Consider the following 20277-nt stretch of genomic DNA (forward strand, 5'->3'; position numbering starts at 1 on the left):
TCCCACTGGATGAGGCTCCCACCCCGGCTCCTTTGCCAATTCTGCCTCCTGCCCCCTAAACACAGAGGTTTTTGGCAAGACTCTCCCTCTGCTCTCCAGGTTCCAGGGAGCATCTCCCCTTGACCTTGACCCAGCCGGCACACACGGCATCTCTAATGGCAACCCCGCCCCCCACTCACACACAGCTGCCCCAACTCAAACGCGGGCTCCTCCCAGCCTCCACGCCTCTGCCAATTCCTGTCCTCACTCTCACGATGAAGTCACCGTCACCTGCAAGGCTCCCCCCGGCGTCCCCAGACTGGCCTCCCTGCCCACAGCGTCTCTCTGACCCAGCCCACACAACCGACCGTCCTCAGACACTCTCGTTTAGACAGCTTTTGTTCCTTCTGAAAACCTGCAATCCACAAATGTATAAAAGGGACGCGTATTTTCGACACGTGAAGCAAACAGCTGCCAACAGCGTCGCGTCCGTTTCTGCGCTTCCTGGACGGTGGTCAGAAGGCCGGATGACTCGAACGGGCGACTCGGGGGAGAAGTAAATGCAAGTGGGGAACACACTCGTATGGAAAGAGGCCCCAGCTCCCTGGTAGACGGAGAAACACGGAATCGAGGTGACAATGCGCTCTCGTTTCGCACCCCCCGGGGTCTCCACGTAGTCAATGCAGAGACAGCACCAACCGCTGGTGGGGGGGGGGGGCACGAAGGGGCACCCGCACGGCTGGTGAGGACTGAAACGGTGCCGCTTTCGAGAAACCAAATCAAAAGAGAAATCATCCCAGCGAGTGCACTCCTGGGGGCCCGGGCCCGCGAGAACGAAAGCGCCCTCGCCAAGGACGTCCGTAGGGGGTGTTTATCACAGAGCCGCTGCCAAAGCCCCTGCTCCCGATCCCGCGGTTTGTGAGTTCGAGCCCCGTGTCAGGCTCGCGGCTGTCAGCGCAGAGCCCGCTTTGGATCCTCTGTCCCTCTCTCTCTCTGCCCCTCCCCCGCTTGTGCTCTCCAATAAATAAATAAATAAACAAACAAATATGAAAATAAAAAAGCAACTAGAAAATAACAGACGTTGGAAAGGATGTGGAGAAATGGGAACCCCTGCACACTCCTGCTGGGAATGTAAAATGGTGCAGCCACCGTGCAAAACCGTATGGCGGTTCCTCAAAAAAAAAAAACACCTAAAAATCGATTTGCCGAACGAGCCAAGAGTTCCACTCCTGGTTATGTGCCCCAAAGAACTGACGGCAGGGGCTCAAACGGGTCAACAGCAGCATCACTCACGATAGCCAAAAAGTGGAAGCAACTTGAATGTCCGTTGATAGATTAACGGGTACGCAAACTGTGGCCCATCCATGCCACGGAATACTATTCGGCCTTGAAAAGGAAGGAGATCCTGTCACTTGCTGTGACACGTACGGAGCTGGAGGACATGAGGCTAAGTGAAATCAACCAGTCATAAAAAGACAAGCGCTGGATGATTCCACTTACCTGAGGTTTCTAGAGGAGTCAAATTCTTAGGGACAAAAAGTACAATGGCAGCTGGGGGGGGTGGGGGGGGGCGGGAGTAAACGAGGACACTTGCCACCATGAAATGGAATGGAATGAAATGTCAAAAATAAAATAAAATTATTATTTTTTTTAAAAAGCTGTTCCATACAAAGAAATACAAAAGGAAAGGTGTTGACAGGCATGAAGGAGCCCCTAAGGAGGCTGCTGTTATCAGGGGTTAGGGCAGTGGGCTATCACCCACCCCACGCCCAGAGGACAAACGTTCAACGTAAGCACAAGGGACTCCAGAAGAGTCTAGATCTGGCAGTACACCCTAGAAGGCAGCAGAGGCCTGTGGGTGGATGCCACCACCCCGAGGTGACCTCACAGGGGCACTCTTCTCCCACCCTCCCCCTGATCTCCCCACTGGCTGATCCCAGCTGGAAGCCAGAGGGAATGGGAGCCCCCCCAACGCTACCCACCCAGGAGGTGCCCCCAGGACAGGGGGCACAGCAGGGAGTGACCTGGAGGGGCAAGGAAGCCCCAACATAAACTCCAAGACTGTTTCTTTAAAGCAAGGTACAGGATATGATATAATGATTGATATGATATATGATATGATACGATATGATATGATATGATAGAATAGAATATGTCTCACCATTTCCATGAGAAAGAGTATATCATCTGCATGGTTATGCAGGCACACCATATCTGGATGGACCCCCCTCCCCAAGAAAAAAGACTATATTTGACACGCTATGGAGGGGACCGGGGGAGTGTGGGGAACAGGAGTTGGCGGGAGGAGACTTCTCACTATCTCCCGTATTACACCTTCTGAATTTTGAACCATACAAATGGTTCAAAACGTTAAAAGTTGCGTTTGGGGCCGCCTGGGTGGCTCAGTCTGTTGAAATGCCTGACTCTTCGTTTCGACTCAGGCCATGATCTCATGAGTTCGAGAGTTTGAGCCCTGCATCAGGCTCTGCCGCGTGGGATTCTCTCTCTCTCTCTCTCTCTCTCTCTCTCTCTCTCTCCCTCGCTCTCTGCCCCTCCCCCACTCGTGTGCGCTCTCTCTGTCTCTCTCAAAGTAAATGAGCTTTAAAAAAAAGTTAAAATTTGCTTATATTAAAAATCATAAATAAAATTGAATTTTAAAAGTGAAACAAACAAACAATTAGAAAGGTGACTGCCAGAGGCGGGGGGTGGGGGGGGGCGGTGGGGGATGAGGAGCTGTTGTTTTCGTGGGGACAGGGTTCCCAGTTTACAAGATGAAGCGTTTTTGAGACGGGTGGTGTGATGGCCGTGCAGCCCCACGAACATGCTTCGCGCTTCTGATCTGAACACATAAAGACGAGGTGACGGTGCTCTGGGCTTCCAGCGTGCATCCCCCAGAAACATATGCTGAAATCCTAACCCCCAGTATAGATCAGGACTTTAGGAGGTGCTGAGGGCATGAGAGCGGAGTCCTGATGAATGGGATTAAAGTCCTTTCAAAGAAGGTTGGGGCGCCTGAGTGGCTCAGTCGGTGGAGCCAGGTCATGATCTCACGGTCCGTGGGTTCGAGCCCCGCGTCGGGCTCTGTGCTGACAGCTCAGAGCCGGGAGCCTGCTTCCCATCCTGTGTCTCCCCCTCTCTCGGCCCCTCCCCTGATCATGCTCTGTCTCTCTCTCTCTCTCTCTAAATAAGCATTTGAAAAATAGTAATAAAAAAAAGAAGAAACACCAGAGAGATGATCTCTCTCTCTCTCTCCACCACGTGCGTAGCAATGAGACAGCGGTATTCCGGCCAGGAAGAGGGGCTCGCCGGCCTCCAGAACTGTTGGAAATACACGTCTGCCGTTGAAGCCCCCCGGCCTGCGGTGGTCTCTTAGAGCAACCCACGATGCCGAAGACAGGCAGTAAATTTTGTGAAGCGTATTTCCCTATAACTTAGAAAAAAAAAAAAAGAAGGCAGAAAAGACATCCTCCAGGCTAGCATCAGTTTGAAATGCGGATGAGAGAGACCAAAGGGGAGAGGGTTGTAGGCAAACGCTATGCACTCTCGCAAACGAGCCTGCATGAAGACAGGAACGGCTGCGTCTCACGAGCCCGGCAAGGCCGGAAGGGTAACGTGGGGACCTCAGGACCCGGTGACTCCTCCTTCCCTGCATTTACATATCACGTATCATTCGGTGGGCGTGCATTGTACTAAGGAGCAACGAAGCTATTTTCCTCCTGGAAAAACTTACATACGGAAGAGGCACCGACCCCCGTATTTTTTTTTCCCCGCGCGGAACTGACAACCGTAAGCCATGCGGGTTCAGATCAAGTCGTGTCTCCTGGGAGCAGCTTGGGAAAACGGCTCCCCCAAATACGCGCACGCGATCCCCTTGCAACGTGCGTGGTGCTCGTCGTGGCTTTCTTGCTCTAAAGTCTTTGGTGGCTTCATGCTGCCTGTAGGGTCAAGTCCAAACTTCTGAGATGGATACCAAAGGCTGTGCCCGCTCTGTCACAGAAAGGCTGGCTCGAGCCCTCTGCTCGCTCTGACCGGCTACTCCCGCCCCTGCCCCCCACCCCCATTCGGCTCACACACCTTTCTCTTTCTCTGCACACGCCTGTGGCCACCCCGCTCGTGGGCTACTCTGAACCAGCTCAGCTGTCTGTCCCTTGGGGCAATTTTCCTCCCGAGACTCTGGGAATCATTCCCGGAAAAGAGTCCAGAAGCCTCATGCCTTCATTTCGAGAATAAATTGTCTGTAGAGTGACACTACCCATGGAATGTCCTCCGCAGCCCTCCCCCTGAACCCATCCGCACCCAAGCTCACTGTCATTCTGGCGATTTGTCCAAGGTCTCCCAGACTCTGGCAGTGCCCTCTGGTTGGCTGTCGGGCTCCCCTCCCAGAACACTCTCCGCCCCCACTGTCTTGCGCCCTCCTCATGAGTCCCATCCACCGTCCCACATCACCTTCCTGAACATTCCATCGCTCCCTGGCCACAAGGTCATTCCCCTCCTGCGCTGGCGTGGAGTTCTCTGCCCCGGGGCGCACACCCTCCATCCGGCTGACTCCTCTCCAGCTGTGGCTCCCCATCCAGGAACCCCTCAACGGGGGGCACCCGACCCTAATGGAGAACGGAACGACCCGTGTACTCTTTTATACCTTCAGGACTCTCCAAGCTTCCTGCCAGGGATGCCCCCTGCACCGTGCGTGCCCCCCGGGGATGCTCCCACACTCGTCAGAGCTCCTGCAAAACTGTCTACCCCTGACCAGCGATCCCAGCAGATGCAGGGGCCACGCGTACTGGCATAACTAAGAGCAGTGGTTCTCAACTGGGGTGATTTTACCCTCCGGGGGACATTTGGCCACGTCTGCAGACATTTCCGGTGGTTCCAATCAGGGGTGCGAGGTGCCACCGGGACCCTGAATACCCCACAGCGCAAGGGCAGCCCCCACATCAAAGAAAACGATCCTGCCTGTCACGTCAACAGTGCCGCAGCTGAAAACCCAGAGCTGAACGGATGCAGTGATCCCTGGACAGAACTGTCTTCATGTGGCCGTGGCCGTGGCCGGAAGCACACACCCCAGAACGCCAGCATGTGTGGCTCTGTGTCAGGCCAAGGGGGTGGCACCTCAACCCATGGCCGTCCTGAGCCCGGAGGGGAGCGGCTGAGGAGAAACTCACCCCAGCATCATCCCCAGCCCTCTGTGTCACCCTGAGCAAGACACCGGACCTCTGTGGGTCTTAGGTTTCCCCGGCTATAAAAGAAAATGTCAAAGGAGATCGGCTCTTCAGCGGATTGGGCTGGAGAGGTCCTTAAAGCACTTGGAAAACTCGTTTCTGGTTGGCGGAACCATGAGCTGCCCTCCTCTGGAGTCACAGAGCCCATTCTCATCTTCAAGGCTCAGAAAAGTCCTACAGGACAGACAGCGGCAGGTGCTGCTTAACCCGGATGCTTTCACGCCTCACGGAAGGGGACATTCTCCCCGCAGCACACTTCGCCACGGCCCTGCAAGGGACTCCGGTCCGCAGGGCTTCCGGATCTTTCAGCGCCTGCCGCTTTGTGATTCTGCGACGAGCAGTGCCCCTGCCTCCTGCCACGGCCACGATTATCTGGCCCTAAAGCAGTCGGCGCCAAAGTGTGCAAACTCTCTGTGGGGTCCACACCGTGTCCCCGAGTCCCACGAGCGTATCTCAGCGGAGCGCTCGTTTACGAATCCGAGGTCAGGGGCTTGCTTTTTGGTGGGTGACAGTGGCTGGCTCTGAGCCACGTTGGGCCCCATCCTCTCAATCCGGTCCGGGGGTTTTGGCAAACGGTGACCCAGGGGCCAGGGTGGACTGCTGTCGGTCTTTGTAAATAAAGTTTTATTGGCACACAGCCGTGCCCTTTTGTTGACATACTGTCTCCGGCTACTTTCCTGCCTGCTAGGAGTCGTTGCAACAGACAGCACGTGGTCCACAAAGCCTAAATATTTACTATCTGGACCTTAGAGTTTGCTGACCCTTGGTCTAGACCTTAGGAAATGCTGTCTACCGTGGAAGAACCGGGCCAAACTTCTCCCCCACGCTCCTCCAAAAGACCGTTCCAGCAGGCCCCGGGCCCCACATCCACCCGCACGGAGATGACACATGGTGCCCCAGCACAGAGCACGGCCAGGATGCTGCTGTCTGTCAGGCCCGTGCCCGCCCACGCCCTCCTTCCCCGGGCCCTGCGCTGCCCGACCCCCCCACCCCCAGGCACACTTCCCCACCACAGACTCCCTGGATCCCGGGGGGGACCCTCTCCCTTCACACACCAGAGCCCCATTTACAGCCCAGTGTACCAGCCTCTTCTGGTTATGCACCTGATTAGCCAACTTTTAAGTACATATCCCCCCAAAGATACATTATGCATACATCAGGCTCTCGCGTTTCTGTATGGACGGGACCTACCTTAGGAAACACGCATCAAAAAATAGAAATTAAACAGGAAGAGGGTAAAAAAATAAAGCTCCGAATTTCTTCCCACACGCTGGCAGACCGGAGTCTGGAGAGGGGGTCTGGAGGCTGTCGGCTCCCAGCTCCCACGTCGGCCGGCACCCTCGGGGGCTCGGGCCTCGGGGGGCAGGGGGCTGTGCTGGTCTTTCCCAACAAACGGCAGCAGATTAATCAAAGGACGAGTGACCATCCTGATGCCCGCCCAGCCCCGAGCACCTGTCCCAGAGGACCTCAGGGTCCCCAGACCCAGGAGCCACCTGGCCGCAGACAGGAAGGGAAGGATGAGGAACCCTCCCTCCCCGCCCCCGCCCCAGAGAAGGCACCAGCTCCTCCCTGGACAGCAAACGCTGTGGCACATCCAGGGGGATTTTTGTGTTTTGACTCAGAGGCAATAAGTCTTTCAAATTAAGCCAACTGCAGACAGAGCTGCAGTAATGAGGAAAGCCCCTTGGAAACAGCCGGCCTGGGGTTTGCACTCCTGCCAGGGAGGGGAGGGGCGAAGGCCACTGAGCGAGGGCGAGAGGGCAAGGCTGCCTTGTGGGTCCTCCCGGGAGGTGGTTCCTCGGGGCCAAGCAGCTTTGAGGGGATCTCAGGCCCACCCCCAGCTCCTGCCCTGCGTCTCCAACCTTCACTCCAGTCCTCCCAGGCCTGCCCACCAGGAAGGCACTAGGCCACAGGCAGTCAGAGACCCCATGGCTCCCCTTCTCAGTGCCTTTAGTCACTGTTCAAGGGGCACCGGCTTGGATGTCCCCCACTGACCTTCTGTGGACACTTCAGGTGGTTCCAGGTGTCCCCACAGGGTCGCCTGGTGGCACTCCAGACCCCCTGTAGCGTCTTCTCTGCTCCCGGGAGGAGTCAGGGCAGACACCGGGGACACAGATACATCTTCCCTCGAGTTTTATAAAGAGAAAAAAAAAATTCAACCACAGGGAGCTTAGTGCCAGCCCAGGAAGCAGAGCCGCCCAAGTAAAAAGGTGGCCCGGCCTCCCTGGGCACCTGGCTGCTGTTAGAAACACACCCTGCTCGTACCCCCGAGACACCGGCCTGCAGCTTCACGGAAGGGGGGACGGGGGGAGGGTAACAGCCCCCCGGGAAGGTGAGGGCTGAAGATGCTGGACAGAGCTGATGACAGGATTAGAATCTGCCCCCTGAACCGGTCCAGAGGGCCTCACATGGAAGGGGGCATCAGGGCGAGGGCCCGCCACCAAGGACGCAGAAGCAGGGACGGGGCCGCCCCTGCACCAGCGTCTACGCGGGAGGGCCCGCTCCCGAGGTCCTGAGTGCACGCCCTTCCAGCCGGCCACCAGCTCCTCCGACACTCCTCTCACTGGGCCGCTTCCCTGCCCCAAACCATCTGCTGGCATCCACGAAACACACGGGTCCCCGTAGCTAGTTTCCTGAGTGACCACGATGGACCAGGCACAGGGCGCCCTCAAAGACGACCGTCAAACTTTCACACAGAAGAGCGTTTCGTGACCTGGTCCTGACTACCTTTCTGGCCTCGCTCCCATCCCTTCCGGGCCTCCAGCCTCGCCCGCCAAAATGCAAACACCCGATGAAACCACGCAGTGTCCCCAACAAGATGGGCTGAGGGTCTGACTCCTCTGCCCACCCCTGGCTTCTCGTTCTGGTGATGCACCTCGATCCTGTCTAGTGGGGGGGGGGGGGGCTCCCTCTTCCCACTCCTGGTCCCGGGCAGGAGTAGGTCGTGCTCTACCCCGGGCTCTAGGGGTAGGTACCGGCGCTCAGCCTACGGCATCAGGGCACCACCCACCCCTGTGACAGTCAGAACCAGTCCTGGGACTTTCGCTTAAATGACCTTCGGAGAACACGGCCAAAAAGGAAGAAGGCGGATGGATGCTTACACAGAGAGGCAATTGCTGATGCCAGGATCGGAGCCTCTGGATCCAGCTACGCCTGAAACCGCCTGACGTTTTGGCTGCTGAATACAGTTCGGCGAATCAGTTGCTTTTTGCCTAAGGCATTTGGATTGGGTTTTCTGTCCCTTGCAACTAGAAAAGTCCTACTCGACTCACAGGCCAAGCTTTTTAAAGACCACTTTTTTGCTTCCACTGTTTCTTCCACCTGAACACCCTGGCTTTTCTAGGCTTCTTTCACGGAGACTTTGAAAGCGGACTGGAGTTCCCTCTGGAAAGCCTTCTGACCTCCTCCCAGTGTCATTTTGATGCCCCTACTCTGTGCCTCTCAGTACCTGTGCGTTCTTTCCATTTATTAACCCGTCCCTCAAACATGTGCTGAGCACTCGAGCCCTGCCCCTCGGTCGGCTCAGTCTAGGGGGAGACACCGTGGCTGCTGGTTTTCTTTCCCGTCTCCCCATCCTTGAAGCAGGGACCAGGCTGTTCTAACAGCCAGCCCGAAGCCTGGCACACAGCAGGTGCCGGATAAATGTCTGCTGAAGGAGGACGGAGCAACCCTGCCTTATCCACGGACACGTTATACGCGAGGGATGGGGCAGAGATCCAAGCCTGTCCAGGAGCAAACTTGTCGGTCCTACCTTCAGTCCATCCAGAACCCAGCCACCCCCACCACCGCGCTGCTCCCGCCTGGGCCCAGCACCAGCCTCCTCTGCCCAGACTCTCCAGTACCTCCGGGCCTTTGCACTTCCCGAGCCCTCTGCATGGTACCGGGTACACGGGGCCTGGGCACCCAGGTGGCTATTCCCTCACTTCTGCCAAACCTCGGCTCGAAGGCCGCCTCATCACTGAGGCCTTTCCCAGCTACCCTACTTTAAATGGCAGATGTTCTCTCCCCGCAGCACCCCTGCCCCTGTAACCCGCTCGGCTCTTCCCTCAGCACTTTTCAGTGACACTCATTTGCTGATCTGCTTCAGACCTGCTCCCCGGCGCGCCTGGGGGGCTCACTCGGCTCGGCGTCCGACTTCGGCTCAGGTCACGGTCTCGAGGTTTGGGAGTTCGAACCCCACGTCGGGCTCGCTGCTGTCAGCACGGAACCCACTTCAAATCCTCTGTCCCCCTGTGTCTCTGCCCTTCCCCTGCTCATGCTCATGCGTGCACATGCCCTCTCTCTCTCTCAAAAATAAACATTTTAAGAAAGAAAAGAATGGAGTTGAAATCTGAAGGAAGAAAAAAAAAAAAAAAAGACCCGTTCCCCTATAAGAACACGTGCTTCACAAGGGCAGGTGTCATTTCACTGGAACAGTGCCTGGCACACAGTAGGTGCTCAACGAACACCTGTTGAATGAGTCAGGGGCTCTGTGTTCCACGGAGCCACCTCTCACACTGCCAAGCTGCACAGAAATGCCACCTCCACGAAGCAGGGCCTAGGGCCTCTGCTCCCATACCACCTTCCTGAAGGCGTATCAGGCATCCGCCTGTCTGTCCCCCCTCTGCTCTGGAACCTTCCGCCAACTGATCGGCGGAGGTTGCCTTCCAGGCCCCTCATCCCTTGAGAAGTCAGTCTCCAAACACGTCAAGTGCTGACCCCTAACAGCCCAGCCATCCCTGGTGTGCAGGGCAGGCACATACCCAGACAGCAGGGGGCAGCCTTGGCCCCTTCCCTGGCCCCGCACTGGCTGCTCTTCCCCCGGAACCCCCCCCACCCCGCCCCAGGCAGCAGTGGGAGCAGAAGCGGGCTCGTCAGCTGCTCCATGCTGAGCCCTGGGGTCCCAGCTTCAAGTAGCCAGACAAGCCCTCCATTCAGCGGCAGCAGCTGGCAGGTGGCTGTGCTTCCAGACGGGACTCCTGCAGCCCCCACGGTCTGCCTGGCACAGACCCGCTCATAGGGCACCTCCCATCCCAGCCTCGTCCCCACCGCCCTCACCCACTCGGTTTCCAAGAAAGAATGTGTCTGGTCTGGATCCGACAATGCTGGCCCCGTGACACGGAGAACAGACTGATTGTCCCAAACACGACCGTCTCGCCAGTGTCGGCCCAGAGAGGTCAAGGATCACAGGAGTTATCATCACAGTGAGCTGTGGCTCCCAGGCGGTCACACCCGCTCCCGGGGAGAGTCTGGGTGCTGGGAGGCAGGCTGGCCACCTCCTCCTCCCGCCGGGAGCCACACACAAAGTTCTCTTTATGGGAACACGGCGGGCCGGGCACTGGCAGTTTCAGCCTTAGGGAAACCAGGTTTGGGTTTTCTCCGAGGGCACAACCAGGCCTTTGTCTCGCCTCTGCCCCATCCCCACCCGGCTGGCTTGCCTGTCGGGGACACGGCGTCCAGGACCCAAGCCCTTCCAAGCGGACCCCTCTGAGGCTGGGCACGGAGACACCGCCGAGGACAGCAAGGGATGTGCAAACGGCACCCGACGCAATCCACGTTCCCCACCAAAGCCTCCCTGAGCACCTACTACGCGGTGAGCCGTGGGATCACGGCGGATCCTGCCGCAGAGGAGGGCGACGGATGTGACCACAGCCAGTTCGGACACAGCTCACTGAGGCGAGGAATCGTGTAGTCCCACTACGTGCCAGCCCAGCCCCCGCAGCGGGTCCCCACGGTGAAAAGAACAAAGTGTTGCCCGCCTGGAGCCCACCCCAGCTGCACCGAGCACATCCACTCGCTAAGAAAAGCATGAACGGGTAATAATCCACTGGGATTTGGTCCCCTACTTTGGCACACATAAAAGATAGGCCCGGGGCACCCGGGTGGCTCAGTCGGTTGAGCGTCCGACTCCAGCTCAGGTCACGATTTCACGGTCCGTGAGTTCGAGCGTCGGGCTCTGGGCTGACAGCTCAGAGCCTGGAGCCTGCTTCCGATTCTGCGTCTCCCTGTCTCTCTGCCCCTCCCCGACTCATGCTCTGTCTCTCTCTGTCTCAGAAATAAATAAACATTAAAAAAAAAAAAAAAAAAAAAAAAAAAAAAGACAGGCCCTAAAAACTGGAGGAAAAAGATATGGCAAAAAACCCCAGGAGCTCTGACCGAACAACCAGGGTGCCCGAGGAGGGATTCCAGAGCTGGATTTCAGGTGGCCGAGGGGGCGGGACCTGGTGTGCATGAAGCCTGCCCGTGACCGCTCCTTGGGGTCCGCATCCCGGTTCTCCGTCCTGCAGGAAGAGTCCCCCTGAATTTCCCACCGGCCACAGGGAGGAAGGAAGGGAGGAGGCCCACAGCCCACAGCTCCCGAGCTGCACGGCCCTGCCATCTGTGATATCGCAGCAGATCCTGACCCCTCGTCACCCTGGAAGCCCCGCAGAAGTGACAGTGGTGCGGACGTGGCATTGTCTCATGGAGGCCGAGGAGGCCCCAGGGACCCGCAAACGCCACTTCCCCAGAATCTGCCCTGTGGGGCTCGAGCCACGGGGGCAGCCAGGTGTGAGACAGAAACCACTTCCTTGAGGGGAGATGGGTCTGGTGTTTTCCGTTTTCTGCTTTGTGCACCTCTGGGTTCCACGAAGACTAAATATTAAGCCCAAATTAAGCCCTCCGTGGCAGACAGGGCTCCAGGCCCAGGCGAGGGGCCACGCGGCCCAGTACTGCCTTCTGGGCATCAGGAGACGACGAGCGTGGACCTTTGGGGTCGTCATCCTTGGCACCTGGGCTTCGTGGAAGCATCTTCCAAGCTCCGCCGCGACCTCCGCCGGCAGGCCCCTGGGGGACAGCTCCCCAAGCCAGCCGGGGGCGGGGGGGAGAATCGGAAAAACCCCAGTGATTTTTCGGAAGGAACATCGCTTGCTGAGCACTAGGCAGAGGGGCTGGAGGGCCAGGGAGGGGCCAAGTCGAGCTGTCAGTCCCTCTTGGCTCCAGCCCAGCAGGAATTAGGCTGTTCCCTCTAGACGGTCAGAGCCGCCAGCCTAGCCAGGGCACTTTGAGGAGGGGAAAAGGTCGGACGCTCAGACAGAGGGTCAGAAGTGTGGATTTCCCCTTTCCAGCACGGCAGAGGGGAGGAGCGCTGCCGGTGGGAGCATCCGGCCGGCGATGCCGTAAGGTCCTCGAAGGCCAGGGCGGGGAGGGGGGAGGGGGAGGGGGCGGCCACCTTGCCCCCAGACATTCGCAGCCCCTCTACAGACAGCATCAAAGAGTGACAGCCAGACACTGTCACCACGGGGAAGGTCACATGTGGGTCAGTGCGGGCAGCACGGGAAGGGAGTGACCTATTTCCAAGGCCCATTCAGGAACCTCCCTGCAAGCCCAGACGTCTGACGCGGCCAGACAACAAAGGAAAGGGGGGCTGGGCTGGGGGGTTGGAGGTGTCTGATGGCCCGACGTGTCGCTCCCCCCATCACAGGGGCCCCCGCAGCTGGGCCTCCACCCCCCGCTGACCATCGGGGTGGCCAGAGCAGGGCCCACCGTGTCCAGCAACCGGCCACCTTGCTCTCGGCTCTCCTGGCCCTCTGGAATATTCTGCCAGTACTCAACCTTGGTGGAACCCGAGGTGGTCCTGGCCTCCCCAGAATTTGCCCTAGGGCCCCGTAAGCACACCTCTCCCCAGGAATCACACCATTTCTCCTACAGCTTTGAGGAACACTCGTCACCCTGGGCCTTCATTCATAGACACCACCTCTCAATCAACCATCGATCAGGACTTAAATCCCATTTGCAGACAGGTCAGGTCACCACGCGAAGCGGGGAGGGAGAAACCAACGCAAATCTGTTGAAAACTCGTGCACATCCGAGACGGGCCTGGGCTTTGGAAGTAACCACCCTGGGTTCCAATCCCAGCTCTGACCCTTCCCCAGCTAGGACCTGAGCTTTTCCGGGCCTCGGTTTCCCCGTCTGCAAAACGAGGACAATAACCGTATCTGTGTTACAGGAGTGGTTTCAGGGTTAGGTGATGCCTGTGCCCATGTCCCCCGGCGCCTGGTTCGTACTGCGTGCTCCTTAAAGAGAAGCCACGGCGACCGGCCCAAGACAAAGAAGGAGCTCAGGAGGAACCAGGGACTAAGCCCCAGGGATCTGGGTCATTGCTAAGAGCTAATCAAGACCCGAATAGGATGCGAGCTCAGGGCAGCAGGTGCCGAAACTCCCTGCACGATGCTATCTATTCCCAGGTGTGAGTTAACTTGCCCCAAGTGTGCAGGCGGGTCCCCGACTGGGTTTGAGATTGCAGGGCCTGGCGGGGACCACGCCCAGCGAGCCCTGCCCACACACTGCCACCCGAGATACCCACTGCGGCTAAACGAACCTCCTGCATGAACTCGGCCAGGCCTCCGGCCAGTCCGGTGCCCTCATCCTGTTTCTCATGACTCGGCGTGATTCACACTTAACGTCGCTGACATCAGGCTGGTCCCGGAGTCCTCGGCACGGTCCGGCGACAATCGGCAGCCGATGCGAGAAAAGCGGCGGGCCTCCCTCTCCGTGGGTCTCGGAGGCGACGACGTACAGCGTTAACGAGCTGCCCCGTCTGCCTCCCTCACCGTGGCCTAAGCTGTTGCAAAAGCACTCTCATCTATTTTTGGCTGAAAAGTTAAGTGTTCCCTGGAGGTCCGGAGGGCAGAACTGCTCAGACGCTTCTCCGGCAGGTACCAAGGTCTGGCCAAAGGTCGGGCAGGTTTACAAAAGCCGCACAGGGCCTGCTCTCCCCCAACAATGCGCCCTGGGGCTCGAGGCCACCCCGTGCCCTCTTTGCAAAGAGCCCTGGCTTCCTGCTTCATGCGCCACTAACCCAGAAACTCCACACTCAAAAGAAGCGGCTAAGCCCTAGGAATGCAAACGTTGAAGGCGCACGGCCTGGGATGCCTCTGCAGACTTGAACTAGAAAGGTTTAAGGGCTTTTGTCAGGTGTGGGGGCGGGGGCCAAGGAGGAGCAGGTTCAGAGGGAAGCAGGAGTATTTCCAGGGCCTGTAATTACGCACGGCCTTTTTCAGCCGAGGTCTGTCCCATTGCCTTGGCCTGGGGAGTCGGTCAGAGACTCAGGAATTTAGAGACACGAACAGAGCAGAGAAGGCGAGATGCCTGGGGGCGCCTGTTAAGCGTCCAGCCTTGATTTCGGCTCAGGTCACGATCTCACGGGTTCGAGAGTTCAAGCCCCGCGTCAACAGTGCAGAGCCTGCTTGGGATTCTCTCTTTCTCCCTCTCTCTCTGCCCTCCCCCACTCATGCTCGTCCTCTCTCTCTCTCTCTCTCTCTCAAAATACATAACTAAACTTAAAAAAAGTGAAGAAAAAAAGAAGATGCCTGTTCCAAAGGAGGGTCTCCCACTGGAGATGGGGGCGGTGGTGACCCCTTCCATTCACACCAACCTTTCATAAGCAGAGAGCGTCCCACAAATCCATCCCACCTGAACCAGCCACAAGAGCAGGTATGGCCTCAAAAACGCCAGTGACATAAGCGAAAAATCACTCCTCTACCCCCTCCCCCAAGGAAACAAGAGGCACAGAGCCCACTCTCCAGGTCACCTTTGAAAGGAAGGTCACGAGCGGCGGGAGTGGGGGGCGGCCACCTGGGGGTGTGGTCAGACCCACAGCTGGGATCGAGGCTGAAAAGCACTCAACCGATTCAGTCCTGCGTGTGCCAGGCACTGTCTTAGGCAAAACTAGACGCCAAACTAGACGGACAGAGCCCCTGCCCTCATGGAGACAGACAGACATCAGCAGGCAACCATGGAATATGAGTCGACTAGGTCAAAGATGCTACCTAACTCTTCCGTTGTTGGTAAAGAGGTTGGCTAGCTCATTCGTTCGTTCATTCATTCATTCGGCAAGTTCCCACGTAGGCCCCCCTGTGCTAGGCGGGCAGGGGACCGGACAGTGGCGAGCGAGGTCTCTGCCCTGGAGGGTGTCACGGCGACTCCCGCCACATCCCTCAAGACCCCACAGCGCCCCCTGGGTTCCTCACACGCCCCCGAGACAGGCCCCGAGCATGGAGACAAGTCCCAGCTCCGTATCACCAGCTCCCTCAATGACGCGGGGTGAACCATTCCTCCTGCTCCACGGCCTGAGTTACTTGCGAAACGGAAGGGGGCGGGCGCGGGCTTCCTCCAAGTATCAAGGGATAAATTAGGAACACGGAGCAAACCCGCCGGGTACAAAATGCCCCACCAATGGTGTGCTCTGGAACCCCAAGACTTTACAAAGGGGCTCGTGGCTCTCCAGGACCTTCCAAGACCTCCCAGTCCAACAAGGGAGCAGGGACACCCAGGTCTGTAAAGGGCAGGGGGAGGACAGGTGAGAGGAAGCTAAAGCCTCATGGGAGGAGGGAGGGAGGAAGGGAGGGAGGGAGGGAGGGAGGGAGGGAGGAGGTATCGCAGAGGGGCCCGCAAGAGAGAGATGCACCCAACTCGCGGAGAGAGACAACAATGGTTAATTATCCCCCTCCAGTCTGTCTTGTTTCTGCCTAAACAATGGCTGGCACATAGTGGGCGCTCAGTAAATATTTGCAGAAGGAAGTTTCTGCTAGGAAAACCCGAGAGGCAGGCAGAGAGACCAAAGCGGGGGGTGGGAGGTGCCCAGAAACTGAGAGAGACACCAACCTGGACATGGGGACCTGCCGGCAGGGGACTCTGGCTCTGTCCCGAACAGGTGAGTCTGGCTGCCACAACAGAAGTCACTTGACCCAGTGGGACCGAAAGTATAGCCTTTTGGAAAAGGAGAGTGTCTCCTGCCTCTGGCTCCGGGACCAGGCAGGCAGGTGGCCAGCCCAGGGCTAGACCTAGTTAGGGTCCTCCCGGGAGGTCTGGGGCTGGAGGCTTGGGGACAGGCTTCCCACCTGAGCCTAGCAGCCCAAGCAACCACAGGACCACCAGGTATGGACTCGGGAGCTCTCTCCAAACGGGCCGTCCCATCTCCCACCGCCAGGCTTGACAGTGACTTAAAGCCCTTCGAGAGGTGGCCCTGTCAATGTCACCACTGCACCCAAACCACATCGGGCACACTGGGGACCCGAGGGAGCCCACACCTCAGAGTCACGTAAAGCCCATCACTGCCTGCCACCCTGATCCAAGTACCCCTCTGCCCCTTTCCACCTCTGGGGTCGCCTCTCCGAGCTCCAGGCGGACACGGTAAGGCCTTCTCCCCACTCCACGGGAGCCACGCAGGCCTGGTGGCTTCACTGAGCCTCCAACCCAAGATGGTCTCCACCTCCTCCTTTACTCGATTCAGTGGGGTCCCAAGGAGGGGGTGGAGCAGGAGGGCCCCCAGGACCGTCCTCATCCCTCCTGCCCATCTCTCCTCCTGTCCTTGTATCTTCAAGGCTCCAGATGGAGGGGAGGGGGGTAAGCGCGCCAGGTGGAGCCTTGATCTGGTGGGGCGGGGCGTGTTCACCGGCAAGGTGAACACCACGCGGCTGAGGTGGTTCCCAAGCCCACGCCCCCTCGCGCCGCCCCTCGGTTCCCACCTCTCTGGTCCCTACCTGCTCTTTAGGACTTGCTTCAGGACAGCCCTCCCCAAGGCGGGGGTCCTGGGCCAGGGGTCCCTCCTGTTGGCTTTCCCTGCACCGGTCACACTGTGTTGTAACGCCAGCTCAAGTGACCGGGGACGGCCAATCCTCACGGGCGGGGGCCTGACCCGCCCGGCTGCGTCCAGAGCCTGGCAAAGGCACCGAGCTGGGTGAGCCACCCCAACCACAAGGGAACGGTTCTCAGCCCGGGAGGCAGTGGCCAACACTATCTCCGTGTAGTCTTTGGGGCGATTCTGCAAGGTGAGTCTGGTGCCCGTTTTTACAGATGTGGAAACTGAGGCTCTAGAAAGCCGATCTGTCCGGGGTCTAGGTCAGAAGCCAGAATTTGAAACTCAGAAGGTCTTCCCCGGACGCTGGGAGCCTGAGAGCGGAGGTCGGAAGGGTGGGGCCCCGGCACCGAGGAACAGGGCAGGAGCTCAGCGTGGGCCACAGGTGCAGGACTCTGCCCTCCATCCCGCCTCCTGTCCCCATGCAGCCTGGAGGTGCCGCCTACGCTTCAGGCAGCGCGGGCTGGGGGGGACCGGAGTGGAGGCGACTAAGCCACTGCTCTGCACGGCCCCCAGGTGCCCACGCCCAGCCTCACCCCTTACCCGCTGTCAGCCCAGGCGCACAGCCCCTCCCTCACCAGGCCACAGGAAACACCATCCCTCCCCGTGCCGCAGATTCCCAGAACCTGCCCGGAAAGGGAGTGAGTGCAGCGGCTTCCTGTGGTCCCCACCTGGCTGTCAGGGGCCGAGACCGTCCACCCCGCTTCCCCTGGCTCCCATGGGACGCCCGAGTCAGACCGTCTCACCCGGCCTGGGCTCTCCAGGGCAGGCCCGGGGCACTGGGAAGTTCCAGAATAGCACGGGCTTAAAAACCCAACAAGGGCAAGTACACAGGGTCGGGACTCCCCTTAGGCCTTGGCCTGTGTCCTTGTTTCCCGTCTGCATGCTCCGCTCCGCGGCCAGGACACAGGGGACAGCGCCTGGCACACACGGGCCTGTGGCAAACACGTGGGGTGAATTAAAAGGGAGGAGGGTCAGGGAAGAATTAAAAGCACCCATGCACGAAGCCTGTGAACTTCAGGGGCTCAAAAAAAAATCGGTCCCCTCGACACAGGAAATCAGTTGCACATGGCTTTGAAACGGTCTTTTCCCACACGGTGACCTGAAGATCTCCATCTCGTGTGTGCGCACACACACACACACACACACACACACACCCTCTACCCCTTCACCCCTTGTCCTGGGAAGGCAAGGAGTTTAGATTCTGGCTTCCAACCTGGATCCCAGACAAATTACTTGGCCTCTTTGAGCCACATCTATTAAAATAGAACAGAACTATAAAAATAAGTTCTCAGATACCTAAACTAAAAATCCCAGAATCGTTGATTTTGAGGATATCTATTAAGGGCTTACGACACACTGGGAACCATCTGCTCTCCTGGCGGTTTTGTAGACGGACGGCCTCTTCCACCAGTGACAGGTCTCTTCCCTTCTTCCTTCCTTCTCTCTCTCTCCAGTCCTTACACGTTGTAAGGTTCAGTTTCAACATCACCTCCTCCAGGAAGCCTTCCCGGACTCGCCTGCTGAGAGTTAACTCTGAGCCCCATCTTAGTACTCCAGAACTCTGCTCACCTCTCGTTGCCTTTATTACCCTCTGCCTAACATGATATTGTTTGGGAGTTTTCAGTACATTTGCCCTCCTCCCTTCCAAAGAGCACACAAGGCAAGTTCTCAAAGGCCAGGACTAAAGATGATAAAAATCCAAGCCACGTTTCCTGGGAGCAGGAAGGCACATCGAAAGTAAGGCCCCCCCCATCCCATCTCGGGCCTTGGATCCCAGTTATGGGAAGGACAGTATCTGGAAGTTAACCCATATCAACTCACTCCATCCATGGGGTCCTTTTACACCCCCATTTCACAGATGGGAAACTGAGGCCCAGAGCGCAGAGGCAGGAAGTACCGCGGCAAGACTCCAGCCACCTCCACCTGACTCCCAGGCCGGGCTCCTAACTGCTCCAGCCCCGACACCCAGACTAAACACGGTTTCCCAACGTGGCTTCCTCCAGAGAAGGAGCCCGTGAACCAAAGATGTCATATAGGGATGTCTTCGTGCCCCCAGGGCGGCGGGATGCCTAGGGGCTCCAAGAGACCCAGAGTCCCCGATGGCTTGGTAAGGGGCGACTTCCCCGAGCCCCCCTCAGGTGCCCCTCCATCAGTCGCCCTTTGGCCACACAGCCTGCACCTCCTCACCATCCGGCAGCTAAAGGAGTCACGCCCGGCACAGCTGAGGCCCCAGGATCCTGCCCAAGGCCGACAGGAAAGTCTGCCCTGTTGGGCCAGGGCTCACGCTAAACCAGCAGCTAATGTTATCTGGTCCAGCCCGTGCACACCCACACCCGCCCACACCCATACACACCCCTGCTCAGTCCCCTGGGGACCCCTCTCACCCCAGCGTGCCTGGGCACATCACCAGCTCCCACTCACCTGAAGCAGGAGGCCGGTCCAGCTGGGGAGTGTCCCCTTCCCAGGCCAGACCCCTGGGAGGGAGGTGCAGGGAGCCCCAGGCCGGGAGAGGCCGGCTGTCCCCTCCCCTGCCAGTCCTAGTCCACCTCCCCCTCCCCTGTCTGCAGGGCTGAGTGGGGAGAGCACACGGCCGCCGCACCTCTCTGACCTCCCGCACCTGCTCCCTGCTCGTACATGACTAAGCGATTTCCACCTCGGCGTCCGCCTGCCAAGGGGCCCGCTGGCCGCAGGGACCGCACCACGGTGCCCGGAGCCGCACACGCTTCAACCCATAATTGGTGAGTCTTCTTCTTGGGAAAGAAAACCCCCTCCATGTTTTGTTTTGTTTTGTTTTCCCCTTAAATGAAACAAATCCACCCACGCAGTTACTGGAAACTCAAGCATGTGAAACTGAACCGTTTGCAAAGAGAATTAGTCAGCAACCTTGCGAACGGCGGAGCAGTCCCCTCCGCGGTGGAGGTGGGGCCGCCCGTGCTCTCGAGGTTCCCATCCAGGAGGGGACCGGGGGGCCCCTCGTGCACGCCACGTCCCCCAACCTGCAGGTGACGCCCTGGGAGCGGCTGAACGCGAGGGCGAGTCTGTTCACGCCAGGTCGAGGGTGAAACGCGCTTTTCTGGCTACGTACCGGTCCCGACTTTGTGAGACCTGATGGTTTCTATAAGCCCTGGCTCAGGGATCAGACTCGCATTCACATCCCGCCCCATCTAGTCAGGTGAACCTCTGCGGGTCTCGGTTTCCTCATCCGTAAAATGGGGGCAACAGAACCTGTCAGGATCACCCGGTCTATGTGGAGTCCTTTGTGTCTGGCACCAAACAGGCAGCGACACATGTGGACTCTTGAGCAGGCAGGGTGCCTTTCGTCAGGGAGCGACAGTGGGTGGACTGTTCTAGGGCTCTGTCCCTCCGGGTTCTGTCCCTCTGGCTGCAGTGGAATTTGCGGAGTCGGTTTCCAGCCCTGCTGCCTCGCCCAGGAGGTGGATGCGGGGGGAGCCCCTCTAAGATGGGGCTCAGAGTTAACTC

The 20277-nt window shown here is 58.5% G+C and overlaps 1 protein-coding gene across 3 annotated transcripts in view; it reads right to left on the reverse strand.

Annotated features, from left to right (window-relative positions):
- Positions 1–20277, reverse strand: part of SPSB1 (splA/ryanodine receptor domain and SOCS box containing 1) — an 82499-nt gene that overhangs the window by 32969 nt on the left and 29253 nt on the right. The window contains exon 1 of one of the 3 annotated variants that reach the window (XM_019461310.2): positions 19219–19397. The exons of the other annotated variants lie outside the window; for them this stretch is intronic. The gene's annotated coding sequence lies outside the window, so the exon portion shown is untranslated. Of the gene's footprint in view, positions 1–19218; positions 19398–20277 lie in introns of those variants that run through there. 3 annotated transcript variants of the gene reach the window in all.

Source organism: Panthera pardus, unplaced genomic scaffold (genome assembly GCF_024362965.1).
Source record: "Panthera pardus isolate Hobbes unplaced genomic scaffold, ASM2436296v1 HiC_scaffold_11, whole genome shotgun sequence".
Lineage (NCBI taxonomy): Eukaryota > Metazoa > Chordata > Mammalia > Carnivora > Felidae > Panthera > Panthera pardus.